At 40.3% G+C, this 26,106-nt stretch overlaps 1 pseudogene; it reads left to right on the top strand.

The window, feature by feature from the left end:
* LOC149233376 (uncharacterized) overlaps window positions 1-5,783 on the top strand; it is a 31,700-nt pseudogene extending 25,917 nt beyond the window's left edge.
* Window positions 5,784-26,106: the final 20,323 nt, after the last annotated feature.

Below are 26,106 nucleotides of genomic sequence, written 5' to 3'. Positions count from 1 at the left end.
AGTCGTAAAATCAATACCCCACTTAGTAAAGGGTCTGATGGTGACAATGGGAAAAAGAGGAGTTGAATGCGCGCGCATCTTCCGAGTAAAAATTTGACAAGGGTGACAACGTTTGACCGCTTCCACCCAGTCTTTAAAGAGTGAAGGCCAAAAATAGCCAGCACGTAAGATGCGCTGGGCTGTAGCAAGCCCTGATAGATGACCACCACAAGCTCCACTGTGGTAGTCATTGAGCACAGACTCCGCTTCCTCTAAGGTTAAACATCGTCGAAGGATTGAATCAACCCCTCGACGGTATAATGTGTCACCAATGATAACGTAGTTTTTAGCTAGGTGACGTTATTTGCGACGTTCATCCTGTTAGACTCCGTCTCCTCAAATCTTCTGTAAATACGCTGCCATGCTACCAGTGTACTTCTCAGAGATCTCCTTCCACAACCAGGACAATTTCTGAGCGATAACAACAGCATTAATATTTGTATTTTTCCGGAGGTATGTTCCTCACCAAGCAGATAGGCTGGAGAAAACAAATGTAATTGGAAGACAGAGCAAGGGTGCATCAGAATTGGAGACCTGGATAGTAAATTTAAATATTTCCTTAAGGAATATTCAGAAAGTACCACAGTGGGAACTGTTGTTAGTCTTCTGATACGAACTGCTCAAAAAGTTCCAAGGCTTGCAGAGGCTCAATCCCGCCAAACTCATCCCTCTCTTTTAAACATTTCTTGGTTATTCTAACCAGGATAGTGCCAGTGTTGAAATCTATGACGAGAGCCAATGTAAAGTGAAGGAGAAGAGAGGCATTATCAATTTTTGACAGCCGTGGAAATCCCACTGTCGAGGTCGATATTTATCTTTCTGATGGTTATCTTTCCAGAGCTGCTGTTCCAAGTGGTGCTTCCACTGGTGTGTATGAAGCACTGGAGCTTTGTGGTGGAGGGAAGAACTACATGGGAAAGGGTGTTTCAAAGGCTGTTGAAAATGTAAATAAAATTATCGGACCAGCTCTTATTGGCAAGGATCCAGTAGATCAGACTGGAATCGATAACTTCATGGTACAGGAGCTTGATGGAACTCAAAATCAATGGGGCTGGTGCAAACAAAAGCTTGGAGAAAATGCTATATTAGCTGTATCTCTTGTTGTTTGTAAAGCAGGGGCTTATGTTAAGAAGATACCTCTTTATCAGCATATTGCAAACATTGCTGGTAACAAAACTTTGGTGATGCCAGTACCTGCTTTCAATGTCATTAACAGAGGTTCACATGCAGGAAATAAACTAGCAATGCAGGAGTTTATGATTCTACCCGTTGGAGCTTCTTCATTTAGAGAGGCCATGCAGATGGGTTCATTTACCACCATCTGAAGACTGTAATTAAGAAAAAGTATGGTCAAGATGCAACAAATGTTGGAGACGAAGGAGGCTTTGCTCCAAATATTCAGGAGAATAAAGAAGGCCTCGAGTTATTGAAGATTGCTATTGAGAAAGCAGGCTATATTGGCAAGGTTGTTATTGGTATGGATGTAGCTGCTTCCGAGTTTTACACTGAAAAGGATCATGCAGTTCATTTTACACAGGAATTTGAAACTCTTTATACCAATGGACCTGCAGGTGGCGGTGGCATCAGGTATTTTCACTGTTATTGCAAATGAAGGTGAACACTTCAAATAGTCGAAAAAATTGATATATTTCATAGGTGTCAGCTGCAATCGGTTTGCCATCGCGGGTACAAAGGAATCGATAAGTCAACTGCAAGTAATAATATGCCAAATCCAAGCGATAATAAGTGAGCATGCTGCCAAATATGTGAGAAAACATTTGCAAATTAACGCTCTCCAATACGCTACTCCATGTACCATAACGTTGCCTCAAGACTGCTCCAATGAATGCTTTGTATATTCTATCCGAATTGAGGCATACAAAAGAGCACATTTCAAACGTTTTCCATTCATGCTTGTTATTTCCTGTCATTATATTGTTGACCTTAGAACCAGAGGCTCTTCTTTTTGGACGAATTAGAAACTAAGAAAGCTCCAATAGGGAATACAAACATATAGGTTTGATTTCAGTATGTCGTTCTGACAACAAATACAAAGGTGCGGAATGAATGCATCTTTGTATAACCTTATGCGTGTGCAGAGGCAGTGATTTGGGTAGCAACAACTGGCTCATGAATATGGCCCAAGAGCGCTATTCAAACGGAGCCAAAATACTTTAAATTGGAACGAAGATATACATCACAGCAGAAGACATAGGATTCGATTCCTATTTCAAGACTTCAGTTAACGATTCAAAGGGATCTGCGCTCCAGCATTTATCTCTTAATTGGCCATCAGAGGAATTCAAGGGAAACAATGCTCTGTTTTTAGAAAAAATGGTTTTTCATCGACCTGTAGGGGAAAGGTTCTTGGTCCATTTACTGTATGTAAAAATGGTTTTGTTTCAAATAGTAACATGGCTTGATTTTGCAATGCGCTTGTCAAAAAGGCGACCTCCACATTCCACATTCCATTTTGGTCTAACAGCAAGAGGAAATGGAAAGTATAACGTGGCAATCCAGGTCGAAAACAAAATTAGAACGAAGACATCGATCCTGAGCAGAAAAATAGGGACAGATTGCCTATCCTAGTCTTCAGTTATTGATTTGGATGGTTCACACTACAGCGTCCGCCTTTGTATTGGTCATAGATATGTATGCGCTGATCTTTAGGAACCGATGAGTGGCTTTTTACTATTTTTCATAGTGCCAGTCGAAACAGTTCCATCTTTTCATGGATCGGTTTTCTTCTGAGCTATTTTTGGTATTAAAAAACATTTTGTAAAGGGTGAGAGGGAGAGAGTTCTGAGAGGTGTGCGTGTAAGAGAAAAAAGAGCTTCCATTGTACAGTCTTTGACAGAGATTTTAATGAAAATACACAGCTCTGGCTTCTGAGATTCCTGTGGTATGAGATTTAACATTTGTGTCCTCCTTTGTTTCATGTATAGCCTGTTATGTGTTCATTTCATTTCATGATCATTTCCAATTGAACAAATGAAGTGTTAAGGTAGAATTCATATTTTGTATGCTCTGCCTTTAAGTTTGTTCATATTTAATGTTTTCTTCTGTTTGACAAGGATTCATCCTCTATGCCCTTGTCAGCTCCTCAGCAGTCTTGCCATTCCATTTAATCTCAATTTGATGTTAAACTTTCTTGCCTACCTTGCCTCAGGAGATAATCTATGTTTTTTATTACATTTCTCTGTTCAAGCTGTTTCTTTGCCCCATGCAGCCCAGTAAAACCCCATCATTTTATTAAAAATCCCTTTTTTATCAATTTACTAGCCTAAAATCAGTTTCTTTTAAAGTCATCTTAGCCCCTTTTAGAAAATTTTTTGCTGAGATAGACTGGAGAGAGCCCTCTCCTATCCTCGTAGGGCTAGCTACAAGGCTAAGTGGTTTGATGTTGCCTTGGATTTTTCCTTCCTCAGCCTGAGGCCAAATTCAAGCGCTAACATATTGGCGACCATACTGGGGAGAACATTTGACTTGTTGATTGTCTTGTCCCAGTACATGAAATAAAATTTCAGATCTGATTCTGATTGTGGACAGCAGGCAGACACATATGCAGGCTGAACCATTCACCTGGTGACTCCAACTCGATCCAAACAGTCCAGTGCTCGCTGATCCATTCATGCAATGGGGGGGTATGTGGCAAACCCTGCCCTGTGTGAAGCTGTCGAAGAAGTAAGAAATCAGTTAGCAGATATTGAAATTAATGATGAAGAATTTTTCAGTGCCTTGCTTCAATGTTTGAAATCTCCAAAGTTCCCTTTTGAAACTAAAACTAGATTTTGTGAGTTAGTTTTTGAAAGAATCGAAAAGGAGATTCAATGTTTAGATGAGCAGATCCAGTCATATGATTTCCAAGACCCTAAAAAGTTCTTGGAAATCCTTCCTCCATCGAAACAAGAAATAATAGACTTGCCTACAGATGTTTGCATTGACAGTGTGCAGCTGGAAATATGCATTGCAGAGTTGGGGCAGCCAACAGAGTCTGGCTATCGCGATCCAATGGCAACATACATGGAAATGTTTTTCAGTTTGATTGATAGATCAGGCTGTTTTCTACGTGACCAGATTCATTACGTGCATGAAGGACTGCCAGCAATTACATCTGTATCCTGGTAGAAACATTCTCAAGTGGAATCATTCTCAAGTTTACTTGAATGGTTGATCTGGCACTTCAGTATTACCTGATCTAGTGTTTTTACAGCAAAGTAGGGTAGATTTTGTAAATAAATAAGTAGCCAAAAGGCAGCATTTTGTTCCAGTTTCATTACAGTTTAGTTTGAAGTTTGCTGAATTAGTCTTTCAATCAATTCAGTCAGTTTCTAGTTAATAAGTTGAGTCTTCAGTTGTGTTGATTTGTTGAAATAATGGACTCCATCGCCCAATGGATGGAGGCACTGTCTGCTCTCCCAAAGTTCTGCGGTTCTTGGCACCTCCACGAAGCGGCAGCTGCCATCCCAATTGGAGCCAATGTTAGACTCCATCTCCTCAAATCTTCTGTAAATACGCTGCCATGCTACCGGTGTACTTCTCAGAGATCTCCTTCCACAGCATTAATATTTGTATTTTTCTGGAGGTATGTTCCTCACCAAGCAGATAGGCTGGAGAAAACAAATGTAATTGGAAGACAGAGCAAGGGTGCATCAAAATTGGAGACCTGGATAGTAAATTTAAATATTTCCTTAAGGAATATTCAGAAAGTACCACAGTGGGAACTGTTATTAGTATTCTGATACGAACTGCTCAAAACGTTCCAAGGCTTGCAGAGGCTCAATCCCGCCAAACTCATTCCTCTCCTTTAAACATTTATTGGTTATTCTATCCAGGATAGTGCCAGTGTTGAAATCTATGATGAGAGCCAATGTGAAGTGAAGGAGAAGAGAGGCATTATCAATTTTTGACAGCCATGGAAATCCCACTGTCGAGGTCGATATTTATCTTTATGATGGTTATCTTTCCAGAGCTGCTGTTCCAAGTGGTGCTTCCACTGGTGTGTGTGAAGCACTGGAGCTTTGTGATGGAGGGAAGAACTACATGGGAAAGGGTGTTTCAAAGGCTGTTGAAAATGTAAATAAAATTATCAGACCAGCTCTTATTGGCAAGGATCCAGTAGATCAGACTGGAATCGATAACTTCATGGTACAGGAGCTTGATGGAACTCAAAATCAATGGGGTTGGTGCAAACAAAAGCTTGGAGCAAATGCTACATTAGCTGTATCTCTTGTTGTTTGTAAAGCAGGGGCTTATGTTAAGAAGATACCTCTTTATCAGCATATTGCAAACATTGCTGGTAACAAAACTTTGGTGATGCCAGTACCTGCTTTCAATGTCATTAACGGAGGTTCACATGCAGGAAATAAACTGGCAATGCAGGAGTTTATGATTCTACCCGTTGGAGCTTCTTCATTTAGAGAGGCCATGCAGATGGGTTCATTTACCACCATCTGAAGACTGTAATTAAGAAAAAGTATGGTCAAGATGCAACAAATGTTGGAGACGAAGGAGGCTTTGCTCCAAATATTCAGGAGAATAAAGAAGGCCTCGAGTTATTGAAGATTTCCATTGAGAAAGCAGGCTATACTGGCAAGGTTGTTATTGGCATGGATGTAGCTGCTTCCGAGTTTTACACTGAAAAGGATCATGCAGTTCATTTTACACAGGAATTTGAAACTCTTTATACCAATGGACCTGCAGGTGGCGGTGGCATCAGGTCTTTTCACTGTCATTGCAAATGAAGGTGAACACTTCAAATAGTCGAAAACATTGATATATTTCATAGGTGTCAGCTGCAATTGGTTTGCCATCGCGGGTACAAAGGAATCGATAAGCCAACTGCAAGTAATAATATGCCAAATCCAAGCGATAATAAGTGAGCATGCTGCCAAATATGTGAGAAAACATTTGCAAATTAACGCTCTCCAATACGCTGCTCCATGTACCATAACGTTGCTTCAAGACTGCTCCAATGAACGCTTTGTATATTCTATCCGAATTAAGGCATACAAAAGAGCACATTTCAAACGTCGTCCATTCATGCTTGTTATTTCCTGTCATTATATTGTTGGCCTTAGAACTAGAGGCTCTTCTTTTTGGACGAATTAGAAACTAAGAAAGCTCCAATAGGGAATACAAACATATATGTTTGATTTCAGTATGTCGTTCTGACAACAAATACAAAGGTGCGGAATGAATGCATCTTTGTATAACCTTATGCGTGTGCAGAGGCAGTGATTTGGGTAGCAACAACTGGCTCATGAATATGGCCCAAGAGCGCTATTCAAACGGAGCCAAAATACTTTAAATTGGAACGAAGATATACATCACAGCAGAAGACATAGGATTCGATTCCTATTTCAAGACTTCAGTTAACGATTCAAAGGGATCTGCGCTCCAGCATTTATCTCTTAATTGGCCATCAGAGGAATTCAAGGGAAATGATGCTCTGTTTTTAGAAAAAATGGTTTTTCATCGACCTGTAGGGGAAAGGTTCTTGGTCCATTTACTGTATGTAAAAATGGTTTTGTTTCAAATAGTAACGTGGCTTGATTTTGCAATGCGCTTGTCAAAAAGGCGACCTCCACATTCCACATGCCATTTTGGTCTAACAGCAAGAGGAAATGGAAAGTATAACGTGGCAGTCCAGGTCGAAAACAAAATTAGAACGAAGACATCGATCCTGAGCAGAAAAATAGGGACAGATTGCCTATCCTAGTCTTCAGTTATGATTTGGAGGGTTCACACTACAGCGTCCGCCTTTGTATTGGTCACAGATATGTATGCGCTGATCTTTAGGAACCGATGAGTGGCTTTTTACTATTTTTCATAGTGCCAGTCGAAACAGTTCCATCTTTTCATGGATCGGTTTTCTTCTGAGCTGTTTATGGTATTAAAAAACATTTTGTAAAGGGTGAGAGGGAGAGAGTTCTGAGAGGTGTGCGTGTAAGAGAAAATAGAGCTTCCATTGTACAGTCTTTGACAGAGATTTTAATGAAAATACACAGCTCTGGCTTCTGAGATTCCTGTGGTATGAGATTTAACATTTGTGTTCTCCTTTGTTTCATGTATAGCCTGTTATGTGTTCATTTCATTTCATGATCATTTCCAATTGAACAAATGAAGTGTTAAGGTAGAATTCATATTTTGTATGCTCTGCCTTTAATTTTTTTCATATTTAATGTTTTCTTCTGTTTGACAAGGATTCATCCTCTATGCCCTTGTCAGCTCCCCAGCAGTCTTGCCATTCCATTTAATCTCAATTTGATATTAAACTTTTTTGCCTACCTTGCCTCAGGAGATAATCTGTGTTTTTTATTACATTTCTCTGTTCAAGCTGTTTCTTTGCCCCATGCAGCCCAGAAAAACCCCATCATTTTATTAAAAATCCCTTTTTTATCAATTTACTAGCCTAAAATCAGTTTCTTTTAAATTCATCTGAGCCCCTTTTAGAAAACTTTTTGCTGAGATAGACTGGAGAGAGCCCTCTCCTGTCCTTGTAGGGCTAGCTACGAGGCTAAGTGGTTTGATGTTGCCTTGGATTTTTCCTTTCTCAACCTGAGGCCAAATTCAAGCACTAACACATCCTTGGAGAAAGTAGAGGGAAACTTCAAAGTCTAGAGATAGACAATGATATCTCCATACCAAGGGTCGAGTGAAGAGATGAGGAATAAATGTTCGTCGAGAAAACTTTCCTCATAAACTGTATCCTCTCTGCAAGGTATCTCATAAATTAGCTCCGCGAAAACCATGGATTTCTTAGACTTTGCAGACAAGAACTCGAGATAAAATTATTGCAAAATGACTATCCATCGATTATATTTGCCCCCAATCACTCGCCTACTGAGGACAAATTGAAAGGAAAAAGTTTTGCGTAGCAGAATATAATGATGGAGCCGCTGGATAGCATGGACAGCTATAAAGGCCAACTTCTCAACCAGAGAATAGTGAAGTTCAGGACCTATTAAGCCTCCGCTCAAATAATAAATCACATGCTCGGTGAGAGCGTCGTCTTCCTAAACAAGAACCATACCAAGGGTTGATTATGCTACAACGAGATATAAAATGAAGTCTCTACCATAATCCGATGGACTCAAAAGCAGGGCAGAGACTAATGCCTTTTTCAAAGCATCAAACGATCGCCGCGCAAAGTCGCTCCATACAAATGGAACTCCTTTCCGTAGCAAACGCATGAACCCTTTAGTGATCTCGGCATAGTTTGCTATAAACTGTCTTAAGAAATTAGCCTTCCCTTGAAGACTTTGAAGTTGTCGAATCGAGGATGGGGGAGGCAACTGAACTATTGCCTCAACCTTGAAGGGATCAACCTGAATCCCTTCATTGGACATGATGAACCCTAACAACCGACCGGACGTAACCGCAAAAATGCATTTGTTGGGATTCAACTTGATTTTATAAAAACAACATCGCTCGAAAACCAATCTAAGATGACTAGGGTGATCAGTTCTCTTTCGAGAATGAGCAGCGAGATCATCCAAGTATGCCTCAATGACATGTTTGATGTCATGGAAAGCATATGACATGGCCCGTTGAAAAGTGGCTCCAGCATTTTTAAGACCAAAGGCATCTTTCTATATGAAAAGGTACCCCAGGGACATATAAGGCTGTCTTATGTTGATCTTCAGGACGGATAGAAATTTGATTATAACCCGAAAAACCATCCATGAAGGAAAAAATCTGATTACCCGCACACTCGTCAATAATCTGATCAATGAATAGCATGGGGTAATTATCTTTCGGACAAGCCTTGTTTAAGTCCCTAAAATTGATGCATACTCGGATTGTTCCTTGCTTTTTATTCAGAGGGACTAGATTAGAAACCCAATCAGTAAGAGGAACATGGTATATGAAACCCGCCTTTAGCAGCTTCTCAACTTCAGCCTTGATAGTTGCTGCTTTTCTAGGGTTAACCGGTCGAAGCCTTTGACGAACCGGTTTGGCATTCTCATATGTCTTGATCTCATGTTGAACTATAGAAGGATCAATGCCAGGAATTTCCACATAAGACCAAGCAAATACATCTCGAAATTCCTTAAATAGGTCGGTGTAAATTTGAATTTCTTTAGGGGAACATTCAATTCCGATGAAGAGATTCTCGATTATGTTAGGGTCTCTAGAGATGTTTATAGGTATCATTTTTGAAATCACCGACACATTACCCTCGGCACGGATGTGTGCTAGAGCCAGAAGGTTTGACATCGTATAAACATCACTAGTGAAGAGCTCGGAGAATCTAGATTCTACTTCCTGCAATGGAGGAAGAAAGTATGAACGATGGTGTAAGTCTTCCCAAGGTCGATCTATACCCATCATTACTTTGAGGATTTCTTCTTCAGAAGGTAAAACTAAATCTAAGCAGTCCAAAGTAGAGGTAGAATCAAGGCTCCAAGCCGGGGCCACATCACCATCTAACTCCTCTTCGGAAAAAGGAGCAGAGTGCTTGTCTACAGAGTCTACAATAGACTGATATCTAAGCTCAGCTGCAGATATAGGGAATTACATTCCATTTACTTGTCCTTCAACTAATGTGGTCGTAGGTGAAGGCAAGGTCCAAGGGTCTGAAAAATAACGAGTTAGGAAGAACTCTTCTCGAGGAGACTCCTTAGATGATGAAATGACATTGATTTTAGCGAAAGGAGAGGGAAGATCAAAGGTACCCATCAATGAGGAATACATTCCCACTCCTAAATTCTCAGTAGGCAGGCGAGGGTTATCCACTAAAGGAACAGTAGAGTCAGAGCTTGCTTGAGGATAGACTGGACAATAATCCATTTGATCAACCTTAACGATTTTCCCCTCATGAGGAAACCAAATGACACGAAACAGAGTCGAAACAACAACATCCATTTAGTATACCTAGTTCCTTCCTAATAGGAGATTATAGTCTAGGTTAGCATCTATGACTTCTACTTCAATATTGACGACCTTCCCCCAACACATATAGGAAAGGCCGAGATAATCCCATGCGGCTTATGAGAATGACCATCAAATGCAGTCAAGACGGTGGGTGAAGGAACAGCCGAAGGCGATCCAATAGCCTTCCAGCATGACATCGACATGATGCACGTGGAAGCTCCTTCATCTATAACAGTACGAAAAATGTTGATTTTCCGGTATGTAGACTTTATTTGGAAAGCCATATAATGAGGGAGTCACTTTTTGACATTTAACATGTCAAAAGTGAGCACTAAAGAATTAGTTGGATCGACTGCTCCAATTGCAGAAAGTAAAGCACTTCGCTGAGCTAGACATGACTGGAGAACCTCTAAAGCGGACATGGCGCATGGACTCTGTGCCAGATCCTCCACAATGGAGTAATTCTGGGTGGCCTTGGCATTAGGATTAATAGTCGTGCGTTTAGCGGAACCTTTCGGTATTCGTGGTATAGTCTCAACAGGGGGTTGCTTAATATGAAGGTCGGTATTTTTGGGAATAGTCTTGTCCTTGGAAGTTTCACCTTCCCCATAATCACGTGACCGAGAAGTCACATGGACGTTAGAACCCATCATGAAAACATTCGATGATTTTTCCCCTTCCTGGTTGCCCCCTATGGAGGTACCAGGATTTGAATTTGCACCAACAAGAAGTTGCTGCCCTTGGGGAAAAGGGTTTGTTAACACAGCCTGAGAACTAGAAGTCCCTTGTTGTCCTAACAAGCGCTGAGCATCTTCAATCTTAGGGTAGAGATGAGTTAAATGGTCTCCACTGTACAACTTTCTTGGAAACTTGACTTTCTTTCTAGACTCATTTCTACCACCACCAGCGTTGTTGTCGGACTTATTTGCATCAGGCTTCCCATCCTGGTTCTTCTTCTTACCTCTTCGTTTCTTTTTCCCATTGGAATTTTGATTTCCTTTGGGGTTATTGGATTGGACAGCATTAATTGAAGAAGTTTGGGAAGCCAGGGGATTAGACGATGTGACTTGGTTGTTAGAAGGAGTTTGTAAGGACAACTGCTGCAATTGGTTCAACAAGTTCATGGTAGTTGTGTCTACCAACCCAATGATACCATCTGTATGGGGACCTGGCTTCGACTTAGCTATGTCAACCTTAGACCCAGGAGCATCTGGCAAGTATTTTTGAAGGATCCTAGACTGAGAGTAGATCAGTTCTAATTGCTGGGCCCTAAAAATGGCTTGCTCCTCAGAATAAACTCCAGACATGGAGACATCCTTGGAGATCTCGGGTTGTAAAGATTTCAAAAACCATTCGAGACGGTACTCCGGAGGGATTTCGACTTTAATGAGCCTCTTTCTCCGTCTCCATTCTTGAATATGGTCAGAAATGTGAGTTACCTTATCCTGACGAAAAGTGGCCAGAAGTTCAGTTCCAGAATCATAACGGATAGGCAACTGAAAATGATTTAAGAAAATATTGGCTAAGTCAACGAAAGATGTAAAGCTGCCCCGTGGAAACTCTATATACCATTTGGCCGCATTACCAGTCAAGGTGCATTGAAAAAGTCTCAACCTGATCGATTCATCAATAAGGGAGTTAGATGAGCACCACAAATGGAATGTGGTTACATGGTCGCTTGGGTCCTCACCACTCTTCCCTTCGAATTTTGGAATGTCCGAAGGGAGTTTGGTTGGGACCGGAGGCCAGGCCGGATTGTATTTGATTCGATCATTTGTTAACTTAGTGAGATCTAGCAAGTTCAACGTTGCCAAAAACGGAAGCCTAGGAGGACCTTGGGGATTCCACACAGACTGGGTGGAGTTCCCAAAGTTCTGAAAAGATTGTCCTGGGTTTTGGAAGGCACCAGGCTGTGCGAAGTAACCAGTAGAACCGGCTGAACCAAAAGGCAAGCCTTTTGATCTAGCAAAATTCAGAGTTTGACCAACTCCGGCCGCAAAGCCTCCATAACCAGCAAAGCTTCCTCCTAAATGACTATAAGGAGTTGATAGCCCCTGATACAGATTCCAAGCCGAAGCTAAGGGAGGAATACTTTGAAACGAACTAACCATGGAGTAAGGCCTATTCCCTTATTGGCCGATAAACGGATTCCCAGTTCCCGCACTACTAACCCCAGGGTTAGTCCAACCTTGGAAAGGATTACTGCTTTGTCCTACAGAAGAAAAAGGCATGGATCCTGTCGTCAGTTTGGAATTTGGTATATGACCACTTCTGAAAGGAAAACCCTGGAACGAAGTCGATCTGCCCATCATGCATGTAGCGGCACTAAACGGAACTGATGGAATACCCTGTGAGTGGGTGCCAAATAGGAAGAATCCAGTACCAAAAGCATTGGTTTGGGCATTTCCACTCATGGACGGAATGAAGGTAGACCCAACTAAAGATGTGCTAGCAAAAGATCCAAACAAGTAAGCAGAGGAGATGGAAATCGTTCCTCCCCCTTGCACTGATGTTGGAGTTTGCATAGTCGTAGCACTTGCAGAATCCATGCTTCAAGTAGTGGTCATCGATGGTAAGCACGTAGCGTAACCTGGACTTGACGGTCTATGCGTCGGAGTCCCAACGTATTGCAATACGTCTAGATGACTAGATGGTAGTGGAGAATTTGGAGCTGCTAACGACTCTGAGAGTTCTTCTACCTCTATGTTATTCTCCGCTTGAAAGAGAACTCGAGAAAGGATTGGAGTGTCCCTCACTTGTTCGGAAGTGCCAAGCCTTGCTTGAACACTAATGCCCCCGAGAGGAGGATCAATCCCCGATGCGTCAACTGCCGTGGGACGAAACCCACCAGTAGTATTACCTCTGCGCCTTCTAGGAGAAGGCTCTAAACTTGGTGGTGAAATACCACGAAGTATTCAAGACTGTCTGGGAGATCGGTTAGCCACTTTGAATTTTTGTTATGATCTAACTAAAGACTCAAAAAATTGAAAGCTAGGCCAACTAAGAGAACAGAGCACAAATTATAAAGTCCCTAAAGATAATAGCCAGTCAAACAACTTCCAAGTATTTCCGCTTCGGGTGATTAGGACCGGACACCAAAATACAAGAAAGTGAGTTAAGGGGCCTTCCGAAGATAGTCTAGGATGATGAGGGCCCAGTCCTATCAGCGAAGGTATCAGAGGAAGTTACGTTGACCTCCTAACAATAGCCTGCACCGGTGCAAGCCCCCAAGCTTCGCAAGGGTGCCCTCCAGTAGTACTGTCGAGAGTGATGCAACGTTGACCTCAGGTGCCATGTGATTCCCCTCCGCAGCCACCTGTGTAGATCCATAGGAGTAGCAACTATGGATACCAACTCGTCACAGAAGCCAGACAGAACAGTCGTGAGGTAAGTTCAGACAAGTAGGAGAGGGGGTATCTCTCTTCCCTGTCTTCACAGACCCTCGTGCTTAACTCCCAGATTCGGAGCTTTCCTGGTCTTCCTAACGCTATTGGATTTTCTCTCTCTATTCAGACTCCTATGTTTGACGTTTAAATGGCCTTGGAGAGTTAACTCTCCACTCGCCTAATCCAAGGCCCTAAAATCATAAACTTGTTGGTGTAATTGACTTAAAAAAAAAATGTAGTGAATTTTAGTTAGTGCTTGATTTTAAAATAGGTTGTTCTTTAAGTTACAAGGTAACGGAAGTGAAACCAGTGGTGTTTTTTGACGCAAAAGAAATTAATAAAAACTTAACTACATGCACATGCACTTTTTCGTTTTTCGATGAAGAGCAATTTCTATAGGGTTTAGAGGAACTTCTAATAAAACAATTTTTTCTTTTCTTTTCGTTAATTCACGCTTCACACTCACAAAAGTTAACAAAGCTATGTATGCCTAAAAAGGTATGCAAATCTATCCTAATGCAACAAATATATACCGATGCAAGATTCAAAACTACTCTAAAAACAAAAAGTGAAAGTCGCTTGCTTATCAATCTTTATCTTGCCATTTAAAATGTCTAGATGGAATATGAGATGTTACCATTCATTTCGTCTAAACACTAAAAACAAGTTCCAAGACAAACATAAAGCACTTTCATTCACTAAAAGGAAACGAAATGAAAACCAAGTTCAAGAAAGCAAAACTAAGTTTTTCAAAAAGATTTTCTTCAAATGCAACAACAAAAATGTCTTTTCAAAAATGCTCTCAACAACACTGAAACTTGTGATTGAAGAATAGGCAACAAACACTTTTGCAAATTGACACCACACAATGGATGAAAACTCAACAAAAAGAGATGTGTTTAAGGATTATCTTAACAATCAAAAGCAACAATGAAAGCTTTGGCAACAATAACCAAAAATATCAAAAAGACAAACTTCAAGAAAGTGTCAATCAACAACTTTCATGAAACAAAGAAGTGGATGGTCACAAAAGCGGTTTTGCCAAGCAAAAAAAAAGTCACCAAAAGCAAGATTTGAAACGAATATTGAGAACAATCTCTCTACCCTGATGAATCAGAGCAGCAAAGATTCCAAACAAGAAATCTTGCGTGTTTGAACAAGAAAATATGACGCTTGTAATAACAAAAACAAGACCAATACTCCTTATAATTAGAGAGAATTCAGAATAAGATGCTCACTGTAAAAACAAAAACTGATACTGGAAAGTGACTATTTCAGACTGACTCAAACTACCAGACAAACCTTCAGAGGCAAAAAGATTTACCAATCTTGAAAGTTGCGAGATATATGCGACTGTACTTATGTATAGATTGCGTGTATACGCTACTGTAACTAAGGAAACCTGCGTATATGCAGGTTCACTTAAAGAAACATGTGTACATACACTTCTGTAACTAAGAAAAACAACGTATATAAAAGGTTTCAAGAAAAATAAAAAAACAAACTGAAGAAACTGGCAAAACTTCAAATTCAAGAACAGACCAGACAGTAACAACAAGCAGACAAGGCAGCTGAGCCCTGATTAGCTTGAAAACACCCAAAACTAGGAACAACAAGTATGTTGTCCCTAGTGGAGTCACCAATTCTGTTGGAGGGAATTGCTCCCCTAGGGCTTTTTGGGTTGAATCCTTAGCAGACTGAAAGTTATCTATTCAAAGAAACACCCATTCACACAGCCATTATGCTATTATAAGAAAATTCTATTGTAAAGGGTACATACCTTAGGTCCTACATTTGAGAAGGCCCTTAGGGTCCAAATCCTTCTTGGAGTTCCCTTCTTCTCTTTTGTCCTGCAGAACAACCAATTCCAAAGAAGACAATAGTATATGGACAATACTTTATAAATAAACCATCTTCATGTTATAAATAAAGGTAGTTAGTTATGAAATTCAAACAACCATTTACATATGAATTCTAAACATGAATATCATGAACATAAAGAAGATTTATATCGGGAACCAAGACATGTGTTTCTTTTATTATAGACAAATAAAGTACATAAAAAGGAATATTTTCACCTGAGTCACCTTCAGCAGGCTCCAAGTAAAGCTTCCTTCTGGATCCATTCCAGCCTCAAGCCTCTAACAGACTCCTTCCATGACTCACTCCATGATGTCATAAATGGTGGATGAACATCAACACACAAGGAAACAAGGGTTTCCTGTACAAATGGGGGAAGTGCAGAAGGCACAAGGGACTTCAGACCTGGTCAGGGGAAAAATCTCAGCATAATAACCTTTCTCTCTCTTCTCTCCTCCTTTAGGCCTTCCCTTTGAGGTCTTTTTATACCTCTCCCAAAGTAGTTTTTTAGTTGGGAGTTGGTTGGGAACAGTTGGGCCATGGGCACTAACAGGTGATCAGAAGGTAAAACCCATGATCTCCACCCAAAAATAAGGAGTTTTATATTTTTTTAAGTGTTTTAATACATATACGCAGGTTGGGTATACACAGACCCGCGTATACACACGTTTAACTCAGGGCAATGTCGCGTATAAGGGATAAAACACTGTTTTTTAAATTTTAGGACCAGGTCTAGAAGGAGGGGTTGCCCTAGGCCATGAGTGTAGCATCACAAACCATAAGAGTGAGATTTGGAGCTATAACAACCACTTCAAGTGAGGAAGTGGATGTGATTGTTTACCGACAGATGGCGGGTTCACTCGTGTATCTTGTGAACACATGACCATATATGTGCTTTGTATTCAACTAACCGAGCCAAGCTATGGTTAGTCCAACCAAAATATTTTGGAGGACAACTAAGCATGTTCTACAGTATCTTAGAGGCACTACCCAGTTTGGACTTTGGTACGAATGGAGGGAGTGAAGCTATGTGTCTTTACCAATGAAGATTCTATGGGAATTCCATCACACCAGAAGAGTACATCAGGTGGAATTTTTAGTGTTGGGTCCACAACCATTTCTTGGTATAGTAGGAGGAAAATATTTGTGGCATGTAGCTCGGAAGAAGTAGAATACATGGTTGCAAGTCAAGTAGCATGTGAGGTGATCCGGATGAGAAAGATACTTGTTGGATTGTTTGGTCAGATGATGGATTCAGCTGTGATTTACTATGATAATTAGAGCTACATCAAACTCTCTGAAAATCATTTTTTCATGATCAATCCAAGAATATTGATATCCCGTATCACCATCTACAAGATTGTGTGTAGAGGTGGATTATGTTGTTGCAGTACATTTCAACAAAGGAACAATATACTGATATTTTGACAAAGGCCTTGTCAAGAGGGAAGTTTGAGTTCCACAGGTGTAGGATAAGGTTGGTTGATAATCCCTTTCTTGCTGAGAGGGAGTGTTGAAAATGTCGAAATAAGATCTCAGTTTGACTTTGCCTTGGTTAAACTAGATAAAATTCGAATTTCTATTTCATCAAAAATATTGGAGTTATTTAACTGAGGTGACATGGAAATCGTCACTCAGTTAATTCATTTTAGGGAATCTTCATTTCAATTTAGTATGATTGATTGCTAATTTGTAGCAATCTATTTCAGTTAATTTGAGTTATTGTCAGTTAAACTAGTTCTAACTGTTAGAAGAAAGTGGAGGTAAAGTTGTGGAAGTGGAACTTAAACCACACTCAGTGATCAACCATTTAATTGATCAATCAACCCAAAATAATTTCTACATGTAGAGAATTCGAGTTACCCAGTTGATATGGATATTCTAAGGTAGTGTAATATTAGTTGTAGCATATTCCAATGTGTATAGGTGGTGCATGCAGTTAGAGTAAGGACCTAGAGGAATTGTGCAATTCAATAATGGGAAATTCCTAAATAATAGGGGCCAATTTACCAGAGGAACAACACAATGAAATAGGAGCTTGGAGGGCTTGATAATTGGCTAGGTTTTGGCCATAGTTAGTTAGTAAGGTAGAGGGATAGACTATACACTTGTAGGGTGTGGTCAAGCTTAAGCAAGCATATGTATTTCATCTCTATTCTCTGATTAATGCAATATAGATAGTAAGGAGTTTTGAGCAGTTGCTTGCCCCTAGATAAATATATGTGCATGTGTGATGTTTCCTTTTTCATGTCTAAAATTTTTACTCTAGATGGTGAATTAACTTCCTTGATAAGTAGAGTAGCTTCAAGTCTTGCGATTTAGTAAATTTCATGAGCAGATTTGAATCTGCACATTAATTTATAAAAGAAATGTAACATGGGAAATTTTCCAAATACATGTCTTTTAACATTCAAGGAATTACTGATTAAATATTAGAAAAGAACATATCTTCACCTACCTGAAAATTCCATAAGCTATGCATATGGGAGATCTTGGTTATTACTGCTAATCATGGAATGTGAAGTGAAAAAATATGATTTGCTTCTTCTTTTCTCTTAGTTGTATGAACAAAGGATGATATATGAAATCAAAGCCTTTTTGCCTTCTTATTACTCGAACTAGGAACTAAATCTTGATTTATTGGAAAACTATTATAAGTTGTTGTTGATATCATAAACCATATAGTCTTCACATATAACCCTGATTAGTACAATTCAATCTATGTGAATGGATTTAGTTGAATGTGTTGAAGTCCAGTCACCTACAAGATCTGACAATCAAGAGACATTGTTTTATTTCCATTAATTTCAACAAGGAGGCCTATGATAGATGTATACAAGCTCCAAGGCACTCAAAATAATCTTTGATCTTGGTCCCAGATAAAGTGTTGAAGTGGATTAGATAAGATCTATTGGAAGGTGGTCCTTGAGGAATCCCACATTAGCCAACTTGAGCATAGAACCAAAAATGATTTGAAGAACCATAAATAAATATTAAAACTAACATGAAATTACAAAACTTATTGTAAACTTTTCTCTCCAATTTTCTGGTTTTCAAGCAAAGCTAGTATCCAATTGCACTAGTAAACTAGTTTTCACAAGATGCCTTTTTTCTTTCTTTCTTTTTCTCCTTTTCTCTTTACTTATTTTTTTTTTAATTCTATCCTACCCTACTTGGAAGAAAAAAAACTTTCGAGTACAAGAATACTTCCAATGGATCCATGTGCATAATAGGATGAAAAATAAACTCATATATACCAAAATAAGAGAGTGTTAGGCACAGTATCCCCCAAGGGACGTTTTGGGGCTTAGAGCCCAGATTTTGGTCAAAAATGATAACTTCGATGAAAATACATAGCATTTTGTGGGCGCGGAGCATGTAGCTTGTAAATGAGTCATAGAGTTGTTTGCCCTTAATTTTGTAATGTAATGTCCACTGTAGTGATCTACCCATGGTCTGCGGACCATGGGATTGTATAAATAGAGTGAGTCTCTAAGTAGTTAAGACATCACGATAAGGATGAAGAGTTGAGTCATATCTGAAGTGTAAAGTCTAGTTTTGGGTTGTAGAGTAGCAGAAGGCTCTGTAGCTAAGTGCACAAAGGCCTAGTAGTCCAAAGCTGAGTGCACAAACCCTTGCAATTGAGTGCGTAGGGCGAGCCGAGTCTGTAACAGTTGGAGCATTAATAAAAAGAAGTTTCATATCCAATCTATGTATTTATTTCTTGTTTTATGCATCTATTACATTAAATATACATTGCACTTTTAATTCTTATATGATGCATGAATATGTATGAATGTGTCGATTAAGTGAATGCAAGGTAGAATATCTATTTACGCGAAGTTAACTAAGATATTTAAGAAGATAAGTAAGATTCGCAGTGTATGTTACACAAAAATATCATCACCATGATTATTTGCAGTCAGTATGGGTCTATCATCACTTGTACTGTCCTCCTAAGCAAGTCTCAGACCTCAGCTCTTCAAATCAAGCTTTGAAAATGAGAGAAAGACATTAAAAATCAATGTAACTCTGGTTCCACACTTTCTCTCACTTTCACCTGCGGTCCCGTACCTTCTGTGTACAAAACCTGTGGACCTGCCCGCTCTATCCCTAATGGTGTAGGTGCGGACCCCTGTGAAAGTCAAAAGGAACAAGTTTTATCTTAAAAAACCCACTTTGGGTTAATTCTAGAGGATTCTAGAAGGAATTTTGACGTGGATTGTTCGCTCTGAGGTGGTTCATGCATCCCAAAAGAGAAGGAGCTAATCCCTTGATGAGAGGATCTATCCCTTTGAAAGAGGGCTTTATCCCTTTGAAGGAGGACCTAGTAACCTCCCTCCATTGCATTATAAATACAGGCATTGGGCTGGTTGCTGGAGAGGTTAGACGCTGAACATTTTTGAGGGTAAATGCTGGTGAAATCAAGACTTCCTAGTTGAGCTTAAGAGGAGAGATCACATACCTTTTTGGATTCATTGGGGAGTGAGTGAAACTTGTCAAAGTAGAGGAGACTTCTTGTTGGACCCTGGGAGGAGCTTGTACCTCGTCAAGGCAAAGGTTGTAAAGTTCTTCTTCTTTTGAATTAATACAATCAAACTCATTTTTCTCAACAAGTATCTTATGTTATTTGTTTCATGGACTCCTTGACTTTCATGTTAAATATGTTTTATGCAATTGGCTTTTCAGGTGCTATTTAATTTGTTTGCCTTGTTTGTGTTTGCAGATTCGCGACAAAGGAGCTCATTTGGATTGAAGGAGTGAGGGCATCCACAAGCTTGCGTTGGACCTAAGGTAGGCCCTAAAAACACTTGTTTGCTATTGTTTATTAAAGCATATTTAGAGAAAGATAGTGTCTGGTTGGTTTTCTTGTCATTAGGTCTTCTTTAGATTCTAGGAAGTTCTATCTTGTCCGCAATATCGACTTATTCTGTGTGACAAAATGGCAACCATACTGGGGACTTGATTGTTTTCCTTGTTTTTACTTTGACCTGAGAAACTGTGTTTTTGTTTTTGTTTTTGGCTTGTTGTGTGTAAAATTGGGTAGAGTTGGTAGATCCAGAGTTATTTTTTGTTTTGCATAGCTTTGGGAGAGGACCGCACCCTAGCCGTTTGACACAGTGCGTACCTACCCGCAGCTTGGCTTTTAGCACAGAGCGGGACCGCACCTGTGTCAACTGTAAGCTTGCGGACCCTGTCAAAATTTTGAAAAACCCTAAGATTTCCTCTGTTAGTCAGCTTAGTGTTTGTTTAGAAATTGTTATCCACTGCCCAGACCTGCATATAACTTGTCAGAAGCTTTCCTTAGATTGATTTCGTTAGTGTTAGGGTTTTAAGTGAAATTCCTAGGAGTTTTGCTTGTTGGGTGTGTTTTTCATTTTGGTTGTGTAGTGGCTCTAAGCTTAGAAGCTGTAGAGACTTCAGATCACCTTAGTGTCTACCAGCCTTCTTATGAGTCTAACCATTTATGAATCTCCCCTTGTTTGAGGAATCCGCTTTGAGTTTTCTCTTTACAAAACTTCGAAAATCTTGTGTTTGAGAGTTTGGATTTTCATTTTCAAAAAGAAAACAAAATTGGTTGTTCTTGACTTATTTGTGATTCTGCATAAATTGATCCTTAGCTTACATCTAGCTAAGTAAAACATCCTTAAAAAGGACTTTTAGTAGGCTTTGACTTCAAATAGGTTTTTATAATTTTTAGATCTCAAAGTTAGTCATTTTCATAGTTTTGAGTGTTTTATTTAAAAAATATAAAAATCTCTTTTGGAAAAAAGTTTGTTTTGTAGTGATTGAGTGCTTTGAAATGAAAAGGGAAATTTTTGTGAAATAACTAGTTGTCTCGTTTTGAGTGCATTAGAAAAGGACAAAAACTCTTCTTTTTATTTGTTGAATTGAGAAAGATTTGTGTTTATAAAGTATTTGCATTCTCAAACTCTTTCTTAGTTTAGAAGTTCATCAAAGAGAAAAAAGATTGTTTAAATCATCTTAGGTGCATTTTTAGTGATTTTGAGTCTAGTCTTCATACCACAAGTTTCATCTCCGCACCTTTGGACTTAAACAAAAACCACTAAAATTAACGCTTAAAGTAAAATTCACCTAGTAACATTTTTATTTCTAGGGCTCTGATACACCAACTTAGCTTAGGCTAGTGTCTTCGAGTAGGAGAGTAATTAACTCTCCAAGACAGTAAAAACAAACAAGTAGCTGTATCTTGTGGTAGGGAAGAAATCCAGTTGTTGCATTTATGCTCTGGGAAAGCTCCTCTTAAAGGAGAAGCACGAGATCGTGTCCGAACCAGTGTGGGAATCAATCCTTCCTCATTGGGAACGACGCCAGATATTCACGTATTAAAAACGGTAAACTTCAGATTAACCATTGTCAAGGAGCCTGGGGTCACTTGTTGGTAAACCTTGGATTATGTCAAGGAGCCTTCAAGGGGATTGAGCTTGCTACTCTGCCCTTGTGTGCGTATCGGATCGTAGACTGTTCCCCCAGGTATATTTGTCTCAGTTGGTAACCTTAGTGGCCATATTCTATAGGACTCTTCCTGAGGTGACAGTGGTGGGAAGATCCCACTGTACCTGGAGCAGACGTCGGCTAGACTCACTTGGATTTTTTGGGGGGTTCACTTCACTCGAGACGGTTAAGTGGAGTAACTTGTGCCAGTCTATTCATTAAGCAGGTTGTCGGGGTAACTGTTCCAACCGCCATTTCTGTATTGAACTCTGCAACGTTGGATTTCATCACCAACTAGTGTTTTCAGTCCGGAAAGTTACTGTTTGTGTGTGTTTGATCTCCTAGATTCTTTAGGCGTGTGATTCAAATTTGTTTGGTTCTTTAGAGACTTTAGGTGCTTTTCATTGAGATTTTACTTTGTTTGTGTGTGAAGTAGTTAAAAGTTTTCAACTGTGGCTGAATTACCAAGATAGTCCCGTAGACTTCGGGGCCAGTCTCCTGAGTTTGTAAACATGCCTGAGTTACTGAGGAAGTCTCGTAGACTTCGGGGCCAACCTCCTGAGGAAGTACCGAGCCAGCTTGAAGGCATGAAAGTCCTCGTAACTCCTAGAGACAGTAGAGTAGGGTCACCTGAGGAAGGAGAATCTTCTTTGATAGTACATCCTGATTTTCAACCGTTAGTAGCAGATTATAATCCACAGTCAGTGTTTGTTTCCAAAATTGCTGGTAGCTTTTCATCTACTAGTGATATAGGTGAAGAGCCCAAAATATCCGAGCTTGAAAGTGAATTTGCTGCTACTCTGACATTGGGGTTTGTTTCTCCAACTTCTAGTGGTCCTGGTTCACCTAGGGTAGAAAGAGTGATCACTCAAGATCTTCCTTCTGGACTTATTTCTATTGAAGGACTTGCTTCGGAAGAAGAAGTAGGCATCCCTATCCTTGAAAATCAACTTGTTATTGAACTAAGGGAGCATGAATCAATTTTTTATAGTCCACCTAGGAGTAGTTCTTGGTATCTTTCTTTGATTAATTTCTTAGAAAACTCAGGGTTAAGGTTTTCACCACCTCGTGCTCCTTATCACCCAACACCTAGAGGTTTTTATACTCCTGTAAATATGTCAGGACAGTCATCCATGTTTACTCAATCGCTCGAATCTTTTTTGTACAACGGTCCTTCTGTTCCCTCCGGGTATCAGTCACTTTCTGGTACTTTTTCGGGAGCATCTCCTCAACCCATTGAGCAAGGGTTATTAACTGGAAACAATGGTACTAAGCTGTTGAGCGTAGAAGACATTCTCATGATGTCAGGTTCTATTCCCAATCCTCAACCTCAAGGTGGCCAGTTACCGCCTGGGGGCAGCCTCAATTAACCCCTGGGGGGCAACCTCAAGGTACACAGTTTGCATCTGGGGGGCAACCTCAAGGATAGTACATACCTATGGGACAGTACGTTCCTCTAGGTCAACCCCAGACTCAATATGTACCCCAAGGTCAACCCCAGTATCAATTTATACCTCAAGGTCAACCCCAGTATCAGTATGTGCCTCAAGGGTATCAACCCCAAGGTCAATACTCGAACCAAGGTTTCCAACCACCCTCCGGTCAAAAGTATGTTCAAGGAACGGGAAATGTACCTTTCAATTATCAATCCTACCCTCAATCCGGTTATGGTCCTCAGTATTCTCAACCAGTTATGGGTCAGTACCCCGGAATGAATATAGTGTGGAATCCATCGCAAGCTCAACAGGTATTGCAGCCAAGTGTACAGTTGTCATCTCAAACCGGACAACCCTTAGTTTCTGGTTCACCCCAGCAACTAGTCCAGTCTAACATTCAAACTTATGTACCTTCGATAGTTTCTCAGCTTGGGCCTAGTACACCTCGTACTCTGCCTCAAACGACTGCTACAACTGCTGCAACATCTGTTCAATCTACCCCACCTACTTCTGGAGTATCGACAACTCCGGTTTCTACTATTCCTGTATCTACTCCTCAGACATCTTTACCACCGTCTGGATCTACGATTCAAACTTTGGTTTAGATGCCTATAGGACAACCTGGTTTAAGTACGGTTGTCACAAGTCAACCACAATTCACTTATCAACCGTACCAGGGAAAATACCAATTTGGTCCTGTTGTGCAGCAGCCAGTTTATCAGTATCAACCGTACCCTGGGTACACTTATCAACAACCTCAACAACCCTAGTATGGTCCGGTTAATCTTGGTTTTCCGGGAGGATACAATATCCCGAACGCGATTCCTATTCCTAGTTATCCTGGATATCCTCGTCCTAGGGCTGGTCTCATGACCCAGAGTTTTAGGGATCCTAATTGGCAGTTACCATTTATCGCAACTCTGGACTTACTTGACTTGTCGGGCCTAACGAATGATCCCATTAATTATCTTCTGTTTTGGCCGCCAATGCTGAATAAGTTGCCCAGTGACATTCCCAAGTTCGAAGGTAAATCAGGAGAGGACACGTCGAACCATGTGATGACTTACCACCTCTGGTGTGCATCTAACTCCATTACAGATGATTCAATCCGTCTTAGAATTTTTCAGCGCACTCTAATTGGTCTCGCGGCCAAGTGGTACATTGAGTTACCGCGAGGCACTTTTTATAATTTTAGTCAGTTAGCTACCTCGTTTTTAACTCATTTTCAGTTGCCAGTCTGATATGACAATGCAACGGAATTGTTAACTTCGCTAAAAAAATCGACATCCACTTACATTTCAGATCATATTCATGAGTGGAGACATCGACGGCATTTAGTGAAGGTATTTATTTCGGATTAGATCTTGGCCGAGTGGTTTGTAAAATCTTTGTTGCCAAAGATCACTGAAGATGTTGCTAAAGCCGGAGTTGTTACTGAGGAGCAAGCAATTGCTCAAGCACAATACCTTGACTTGGTCTATACTCAGTCGGGTACGTTACACGAAAAAATCCCTGATCTTCCCAAGAAAAATCAAATCACTGCAGCTCCTTCGGGATCTCATGTCACCGATGGTATGATTGCCACGGTTAACACTAAAAGTAAGAAGAAGTCTTCCAAGAATTCTTCGCTTATCATAACTTTGCCTGATTCCCTAACAGGAGATTCTTCTGCAGAGATCTCCGCCGATATTCACGTTGTAGAGTCATCTACAACCAAATCAAAATCCGGTGGGAAAAGAAAGGAAAGAAGAAGAATAAAACGGACAAAAGTTCAAAGGAGAAACCTGAAAAGGCGGAATCCAATGATGAAAAGTGCAAACCTCGTTATCCTTGTCTCATTTGTGGCGATGAACATTTTACAAGAGACTGCCCTCATCGTGCAGAGGTTGCGAAGATTGTCAAGGGTTCCCAAACTCCTACTGTTTTGAAGGATCCTTTTCCAGCTCAAGACAGTAAGATGATAGGTTCATCCTCGAATGCCAATGAAGAACCCATACTGATGATGTCCCATGTTAGGATTGCGACTCGATCGCAAGATTATGGTAGTAAAAGTCCTGTTGATGGTAAAGAAGCAGAATCTTCTCATTTTAATCCATCAACCTTAGCTCCCGGTTCCAATCCACTACAGATCGAGAAACCTAATCCAGACTTGGTAATCAAACCGCCCGCCAAGGGTATACTTCGAAAGTTAGCTTTCAATCCACATGCGAGAGCGGCTCAGAATTATAACATTGTTGAGGATTTATCTGTTTCACCCTCAGCAATGTCGGCTTTGGAAGTGCTGCAATCATGTCCAGCACAACGTAAATTACTTTTGTCGACTATAGGAGTCGTTGACGTTCAGGACCCGAACCTAATAATTTTCGATCTAGAAAATAGTACACTGCGTTTGCCTCATCAAATGGCTTTCCAAATACCAGTGATAGTAAAAAACAGGCCTATTCATCGGACTGTAATTGATGAGGGAGCCTCAACGTGTATTATGTCGATACAGTGTTGGAGATCGCTTGGTTCTCCTTCGCTAAATCAATCCCCGACGATTCTAAAGGCCTTTGATGGCCATGGGTTTCATCCTTTTGGCATTCTACAAGATTTTCCTATAGGGGTTGAAGGAAAAATCGTTAGTCTAGATGTGGAGGTGGTTGATGCCCCTCTATATTACAACCTTCTCTTGGGTCGAAGTTGGTCTTACGCTATGATAGTGGTCGTTTCAACGGTCTTTCGAGTAATAAAGTTTCCACATAATGGAAAGATCGTAACAATAGACCAGCTGGCTTACTTTTCATCTGACCCAGCCTCTTCGGAGAGTATTCAGCATGTTGGTAAAACAACTATCCCATATAAGGATGTTGGAGTAGGACTAGTTAAAGATGCCGGTTTACTGGGAACTTTTCCTTTTACTCCAATCAACGCATCATCTTCATTTGCAACCATTCATATGATTACATCAGACACCTTTATTTACGATGATCCTTGGATTGTCCCTTCTGAATCTGAGATAGACTCATTTGGTAATGCCATGTCTTTGAGTCCATATGAAATTGCCTATG

Source organism: Pinus tabuliformis, chromosome J, assembly GCF_031772625.1.
Source record: "Pinus tabuliformis cultivar Carrire ecotype Pingquan chromosome J, CPIR1, whole genome shotgun sequence".
Taxonomy (NCBI): domain Eukaryota; kingdom Viridiplantae; phylum Streptophyta; class Pinopsida; order Pinales; family Pinaceae; genus Pinus; species Pinus tabuliformis.
The sequence above is the reverse complement of the archived record's forward strand: the minus strand, read 5'-3'. Positions and strand labels throughout refer to the sequence as shown.